Consider the following 8,396-nt stretch of genomic DNA (forward strand, 5'->3'; position numbering starts at 1 on the left):
TTTGCAAGAGCTTTGGTGAAGGCTCCTAGGATTTGCTTGGTGAAGTAGGTGCCATGTCAATCAGTAGAGACTGTGGAAGGTATGCCCCAAGTGGCAAACACCGTTGTTTTTAGTTGTGGTCGGTTTGCTTGTCTGCAGCGAGGGACAGAAGGAAGGCTTCTACCTTCCACAGAGAAAGCTATACCTAGCATACTAAGGATGTTTGGCCACCCCAGGTTACAGGCGTGACAGGTCAGACTGTAGCAATCTTCATGACAAGGGTGTATTAACAACAGACAGACTCATCTTAAAGGCAACCTGTCCTGTGCAGGTGGAGGGAGGGGAGGGAGGGGGTAGAGGGACGATGAGAAAGGTAAGGAGAAAGAGAGGGACAGGAACACACACAGTATGTGTGTGTGTGGGGGAGTGGTATGTGGTGTGTCTGTGGCATGCACAGGTGCTGTGTGGGTGGTGTGTGGGGCCATGTGTGTGATGTGTGTGTGGGTATGTGTGTGGTGTGGGTGTGGTTTGTACATGTGCCATATGGGGCCGTGTGTGCCATGTGGGTGGCATGGGTGTGTGTGTGGGGTGCGCCTGTGGGTGCAGGTGGGATGGGCAGAGAGACAGAGGCTGAGAGACACAGCCAGGCAAAGAACAACGCAGTGTGTGTTTGTGTGTGTGTGTGTGTACGCATGCGCATGTGGGGTGGGTGGTGCGTGGCCGATGTGTGGCATGTGGGGGCAGGCTCTGTGTGGCATGTGGGATGGGGTGTGTGTGGGGGGGCGGTGTGTGTGCACATATGCATGTAGTGTGTGGGCAGAGACAGAGGCAGAGAGACACAGCCAGGCAAAGGACAATTCCATGTGTGTGTGTGTGGCCGGTGTGTAGGGCCGTGTGTGCGTGTGGGGGAGTGTGTGGTGTGTGTGAGGGTATGTGTGTGGTGTGGGTGAGGGTGTGTGGTGTGTGGGGGTGGGGTGCGTTGGGCTAGGTGTGTGTGTGTGGGGTCAGGTCGGGGTGTGTGTGTGTGGTGTGTGTGGGCGGGGTGTGTGTGCAGGTATGCATGTGGTGTGTGGGATTTGCCTGTGGGTGGTGCGGGCAGAGGCAGAGACAGAGAGACACAGCCAGGCAAAGGACAATGCAGTGTGTGTATGGTATGCACGAGGTGTGTGTGAGCATGTGTGTGGTGTGTGGTTTGTGAAGGCGTGGGGTGGGGGGGATGGGCAGAGACAGAGAGACACAGTCAGGCAAAGGACAATGTGCATGGATGGATATTCCGCATAATTTGCTTGTGTTTTCTGAGCTCATTCATCACCTCCGTGATCAAGACCACTCCCATGAAATGTGAGTCTGCCACCCTCACCTCAGCCACCATCTGGCACTTGTATTTGGTCAGGCAGACAGGGCAGTGTTCCGAGTTGGGGAGGGAGGGGGAAGGGGAGGGGCGTGACTTGCTGTCACCAGGCCAGCTTTGATCCTTGCGTTCTGCCCCTGAACCTGACCGGAGCAAATGGATCCACGTGATCTATCATGGGTCTGTTTGAAATCCTTGGCGGGAGAAGGAAGATTCCCCCATGCCAAGGGACAAGGCCAAAAGGAAGGAAATCAACTCCCTTGGGTTCAAATAGCTGTTCTCCAAATCAATCAAGTTTCCAAGACCAGATTTCCAATCCAAACCAAAAAGCCCAGTGGCTACCCATCCCTGCCCCCTTGACCTCTGGCCCAAGGTGCCCCTCCTACACAGCCTCCTTCCACAGTCCCAGGGCATTCAAGAGTTAGCCGGCCTGACCTGCTTCATCCATGGTCCCCCCGACCCCCCACAGGACCATCTAAAAAAGCGAACGACAGGCAGGTGGTGACCGACAACCAACCCACTGTCCAGAGAGCCGGCTGCAGCATAGGAGCTCCCGGGGAGACTGGCAGGGACTCGTTGCTAGAAGGGGCCCATCCTAGGGCACAGTTTCTCCACTCAGTCACCAACGTGGACAGGAGAACAGGACCCACCAACACTTCTCAAGAACGTCCCTGGGTGAGGTATGATGGGAAGGGAAGGGAAGGATTCTTGACTCCCCACCCACGGGGCAGTGGAATACATTCGAGGGGGACTGCAGGCCAACATCAGGTGGCTCAAGCACCTGCCCCGAGAAATACCTCACCATCATTCATGTCCCTGTCACCACCATTTGGGCATGCCAGGAGAAAACCCTTTTGTGACCCTCGACGAGGGCTCTTTCAGCAAGAGCAAAGCAAAAGTAGGAAGTTATGAAACACCTGGAGCAATAAGCAAATTTGGCCTTGGAGTATGGAATGAAGCAGGGAAAAGGCTAATAGAGTTTTGCCAAGAGAACGCACTAGTCATAGAAAACACCCTCTTCCAACAACACAAGAGAAGACTCTACATATGGACATCATCAGATGGTCAACACTGAAATCAGATTGATTATATTCTTTGCAACCAAAGATGGAGAATCCCTTACGTCAGCAAAAACAAGACCGGGAGCTGACTGTGGCTCAGATCCTGAGCTCCTTACTGCCAAATTCAGACATAAATTGAAGAAAGTTGGGAAAACCACTAGACCATTCAAGTATGACCTAAATCAAATCCTTGATGATTATATAGTGGAAGTGAGAAATAGATTTAAGGGACTAGATCTGACAGATAGAGTGCCTGATGAACTATGGACTGAGGTTCGTGACATTGTACAGGAGGCAGGGATCAAGACCATCCCCATGGAAAAGAAATGCAAAAAAGAAAAATGGCTGTCTGGGGAGGCCTTACAAATAGCTGTGAAAAGAAAAGAAGCCAAAAGCAAAGGAGAAAAAGAAACATATAAGCATCTGAATGCAGAATTCCAAAGAATAGCAAGGAGACATAAGAAAGCACTCCTCCGTGATCAATGCAAAGAAATAGAGGAAAACAACAGAATGGGAAAGACTAGAGATCTCTTCAAGAAAATTAGAGATACTAAGGGAACATTTCATGCAAAGATGGACTCGATAAAGGACAGAAATGGTATGGACCTAACAGAAGCAGAAGATATTAAGAAGAGGTGGCAAGAATACACAGAAGAACTGTACAAAAAAGATCTTCATGACCCAGATAATCATGACGGTGTGATCACTGGCCGAGAGCCAGACATCCTGGAATGTGAAGTCAAGTGGGCCTTAGAAAGCATCACTATGAACAAAGCTAGTGGAGGTGATGGAATTCCAATTGAGCTATTGCAAATCCTGAAAGATGATGCTATGAAAGTGCTGCACTCAACATGTTAGCAAATTTGGAAAACTCAGTGGACACAGGACTGGAAAAGGTCAGTTTTCATTCCAATCCCAAAGAAAGGCAATGCCAAAGAATGCTCAAACTACCGCACAGTTGCACTCATCTCACATGCTAGTAAAGTAATGCTCAAAATTCTCCAAGCCAGGCTAGCAATATGTGAACCGTGAACCTCCAAATGTTCAAGCTGGTTTTAGAAAAGGCAGAGGACCCAGAGATCAAATTGCCAACATCCATTGGATAATCAAAAAAGCAAGAGAGTTCCAGAAAAACATCGCTTTCTGCTTTATTGACTATGCCAAAGCCTTTGACTGTGTGGATCACAATAAACTGTGGAAAATTCTGAAAGAGATGAAGAATTTTGACCACCTGACCTGCCTCTTGAGAAACCTATATGCAGGTCAGGAAGCAACAGTTATAACTGGACTTGGAACAACAGACTGGTTCCAAATAGGAAAAGGAGTATGTCAAGGCTGTATATTGTCACGCTGCTTATTTAACTTATATGCAGAGTACATTATGGAGGGGGGCGGGGGCTGGGCTGGAAGAAGCACAAGCTGGAATCAAGATTGCTGGGAGAAATATCAATAACCTCAGATATGCAGATGACACCACCCTTATCGCAGAAATTGAAGAAGAACTCAAAAGCCTCTTGATGAAAGTGAAAGAGGAGAGTAAAAAGGTTGGCTTAAAGCTAAACATTCAGAATACTAAGATCATGGCATCTGGTCCCATCACTTCCTGGCAAATAGATGGGGAAACAGTGGAAACAGTGTCAGAGTTTATTTTTGGGGGGGGCTCCAAAATCACGGCAGATGGTGATTTTGGAGCCATGAAATTAAAAGACGCTTACTCCTTGGAAGAAAAGTTATGACCAACCTAGATAGTATATTGAAAAACAGAGACATTATTTTCCCAACAAAGATCTGTCTAGTCAAGGCTATGGTTTTTCCTGTGGTCATGTATGGATGTGAGAGTTGGACTGTGAAGAAAGCTGAGCGCCAAAGAATTGATACTTTTGAACTGTGGTGTTGGAAAAGACTCTTGAGAGACCCTTGGACTTCAAGGAGATCCAACCAGTCCATTCTAAAGGAGATCAGCCTTGGGTGTTCTTTGGAAGGAATACTGCTAAAGCTGAAAGTCCAGTACTTTGGCCACCTCATGCGAAGAGTTGACTCATTGGAAAAGACTCTGATGCTGGGAAGGATTGGGGGCAGGAGAAGGAGACAACAGAGAATGAGATGGCTGGATGGCATCACCAACTCGATGGACGTGAGTTTGAGTGAACTCTGGGAGTTGGTGATGGACAGGGAGGCCTGGTGTGCTGCGATTCATGGGGTCGCAAAGAATCAGACACGACTGAGCGACTGAACTGAGCTGAACTGAACTGAACGTTCAACAGTGGGATAAATAAACTGACCTTCATGTTAGAAATACACATTTATATTGTGGCGATTAAACAAAAATCAAAAACACGCACTCCTCACACACATAACCGCAACCAACAAATTCGACGCATCTGAAAAAAAAATGCAAACGTCAGAGAGCAGCACATCGATCTGAAGGGGAGGGGGAAGGGGAGAGGGCGGGAGCTCCACTCCGGACCCGGAGCCCATGCGTTGCCAATGATGGCTGGCAGACACACACACACACACACACCACATGCGCCCCAGCCCACGCACATGGTGGGGGCGCGCCAGCACCCGCCAGGCTCCCTAGTGGTGGCCGGAAGGCCCGCTGAAGCTGGGGTGATAGATGGGAAGGGCCCGGCTCACGTCCAGAGTTGCTGCCGCCCCTGGTTCCCTGGGTGCCCAGGCCCCCGCTTGGGGACCTCCCCCGCCACTGGGGCCCCTGCCGCTCTGGGGCCCCACCCCCCCGGCCGCCCCCCGCGGAGGGGGAAGGCGAGGCAGGGTGCGGAAGGAGAGCGGGAGGCGGGGTGGGAGGAAGCCGTGAGGGGCAGGGCGGAGGAAGGCCCTCGGAGGCTGCCCCAGGCTTGGGGGGCTGCGGTGGCGCCTCCTCCAGCCACAGCGCGCATCCAGCCCCGCTTTGAGCCCCAGCCCGACAGACCCAGGCCTTAGAGCCAATCCTTATCCCGAAGTTACAGATCCGGCTTGCCGACTTTCCTTACCTACATTGTTCCAACATGCCAGAGGCTGTTCACCTTGGATAGCTGCTGAGGATATGGGTATGGCCTGGCGCGAGATTTACACCCTCTTCCCTGAATTTTCAAGGGCCAGCGAGAGCTCACCGGACACAGACACGGGCCCCTTTCTCCGGGAGAACCCATTCCAGTATGCCCTGCCATTCACAAAGAAAAGAGAACAATCCCGGAGCTCCCGCTGGCTTCTCTGGGATCGGTTGTGTTACTGCACTGGACGCCTCGCGGCACCCATCTCCGCCAGGCCAGATTAGGGAATCTGAACCCAACTCCCTTTCGATCGGCCAAGGGCAACGGAGGCCATTGCCTGTCCCTTTGGAACGGTGCTCGCCCATCTCTCAGGACCGACTGACCCATGTTCAACTGCTGTTCACATGGAACTCTTCTCCACTTCTGCCTTCAAAGTTCTCATTTGAATATTTGCTACCACCAACAAGATCTGCACCTGCGGAGGCTCCACCCGGGCCTGCGCCTTAGACTTCAAGGCTTACCGAAGCAACTCTCCTACTCCTCGTGGCGTAGTGTCTGCGGGGATGCGATAGGGGGAGGGGTGACCTCCTTCCGGAGCTCCCATCCCTCTCGTGCCTCTCCGACTGCCTGTGACGGCCAGGTATGGGCCCGATGCTCCAGCACCATCCATTTTCAGGGCTATTCTATTTGGCAGGTGAGTTGTTACACACTCCTTAGTGCATTTCGACTTCCATGGCCACTGTCCTGCTGTCTATATCAACCAACACCTTTTCTGGGGTCTGATGAGCATCAGCATAGGGTGCCTTAACCTGGCGTCCAGTTTATCCCACAGTGCTAGTTCTGCTTACCAAAAGTGTCCCACTAGGCACTCGCATTCTACACCTGGCTCCACGCCAGCTAGCCAAGCTTCTTACCCATTTAAAGTTTGAGAATAGGTTGAGATAGTTTCTGCCCCAAGACCTCTAATCTTTCACTTTACCTGATAAAACTGGGTTCATTGAGAGAGCGCCAGCTATCCTGAGGGAAACTTCAGAGGGACCCAGCAACTCTATGGTTCGATTAGTCTTTCGCCCCTATCTATACCCAGGCCGGACAACCGATTTGCACATCAGGATTGCTATGGTCCTCCACCAGAGTTTCTTCTGGCTTTGCCCTTCCCAGGCATAGTTCACCATCTTTCAGGTCCTAACATGTGTGACCATGCTCCACCTCCCCAGCGTGGTGGGCAAGACAGGCCAGTGGAGCGCCCTCAGTGGACTGGAGAGGCCTCGGGATCCCACCTCAGCCGCCAGATAAGGCAACCTTCACCTTCGTTGCACCCCGGCATCTTTTGTGTGAGCCCCTGACTCGTGCACATGTTAGACTCCTTGGTCCGTGTTTCTAGACGGGTCGGGTGGGTGGCCGACATCGCCACTGACCCCTTGCACTCGCTTGGCCTACCGTCGTGACCGAGAAACAATCCCCTGGCCCGACGGTGCACTGGGGACAGTCCGCCCCACCCCGCCCCACCTGGTTGGAGGTGAGCTGGGGTGGGAAAGTGGTCGTGCCCTTGGAGGGGCAGCTCGGCCCCCCAAAAAACACCAGTGTGATCCGTGGCAGGGAGTGCCAGGAGGGGGGAGAGCGCGGTAACAGGTCTGGCTCCCTTGGCCCTGGGATTCGGAGAGCGCTGCTGCCGGGGGGCTGTAACACTCGGTGGTGGTGGACCCGCCACCGTGACGGCAGGGACCCCCGAGCCCCCTTTCCCACCGTCCTTCCCAGCCATCTCGGAGCTGGTCGTGGCGCACCACCGTGGTGGAAATGCACCCAGGGCGCCGCCCACCTCCTCCCTTAGACGGAGGAAAGAGCTGCGAGGGTCGGAGGGAGGACGGGTGGAGGGGTCGGGAGGAACAGGGAGCGGGAAAGATCTGCCGGGCTGCCTGCAAGACCAGACCCAACGCCGGGTTGAATCCTCCCAGCAGACTACGCGGACCCCACTCATTTATCTGTTAATGGTTTTGTGCCATCTTGAACTCTCTCTTCAAAGTTCTTTTCAACTTTCCCTATGGTGGTTCTTGTTGACTATCGGTCTTGTGCTGGTATTTAGGCTTAGATGGAGTTTACCACCCACTTTGGGCTGCGTTCCCAAGCAACCCAACTCCAGGAAGATCTGGGCCCAGCCTGCCTGGGGCCACTACCGGCCTCACACCGTTAACCAGCTGGGCCTTGATCAGAAGGACTTGTGTCCCCCATGAGTGGCGCCAGGGAGTGGGTCTTCCGTCTGCCACACGTCCCGCACCCCACCGCGGGGTGGGGATTCAGCGCTGGGCTCTCCCCTGTTCACTCGCCTTTACTGAGGGAATCCTGGTTAGTTTCTTTTCCTCCGCTGACAATTATGCTTAAATTCAACCGGTCGCTACATCTGATCTGAGGTCGAGTCTCAGAGGGCGCCAGGAGGAGAGTCCAAGAAGGGGTCAGAGAGACCCGCAGCCGACCACCCCAGGCCCCCTCCCCATGCACACACAGCACCCTACCACCCACCGCCTACCCGTCATCCCTCAGGGAGGTGGTGGCGGACAGAGGGAGACACCAAGGAGAGGGCAGGACGGGAGCACAAGCCAGCGATCATGGGACAGATGGGGCGGGGGCAGCAGAGAGGTGGACAGGGTGGGGAAGGGTGGGGGCACGCATGGGCGCCAAAGCCCGAACGGGCAAACGACCCACAGTGCACCCCCTTTACCCACTCCACAGACCTCGCCTTTGCTGTGGAGGCTCCGCGGAGTGAACAGTGGCACGCCCGCAGCCTGCGGGGAGAGCGTGGAGCGGCGGGCAGACGCTGTGGCGTCCCGCGAGTCGCCGCTGGGGCACGTGTCTCGGGGGCTAGAACTCACACGCGGACTGGGTCTCTGGTGCGAGCTGCCTGTCCCGATAAGGCGAGAGCCGCTGGGGGCAGGAAGCGGCCATAAGCCACGGAGGAAAGGCGGGGAAGGCACTGCAGAGCAAGGGGGCGGCCGGGAGCCAGGAAACACCGCCGACAAG

The 8,396-nt window shown here is 53.9% G+C and overlaps 1 pseudogene; it reads left to right on the forward strand.

Annotated features, from left to right (window-relative positions):
- Positions 1-4,935: 4,935 nt before the first annotated feature.
- On the forward strand, positions 4,936-5,888 carry LOC139177677 (uncharacterized; annotated as a pseudogene).
- Positions 5,889-8,396: the final 2,508 nt, after the last annotated feature.

Source organism: Bos indicus, chromosome 19 (assembly GCF_029378745.1).
Source record: "Bos indicus isolate NIAB-ARS_2022 breed Sahiwal x Tharparkar chromosome 19, NIAB-ARS_B.indTharparkar_mat_pri_1.0, whole genome shotgun sequence".
In the NCBI taxonomy this organism is placed as follows: Eukaryota; Metazoa; Chordata; class Mammalia; order Artiodactyla; family Bovidae; genus Bos; species Bos indicus.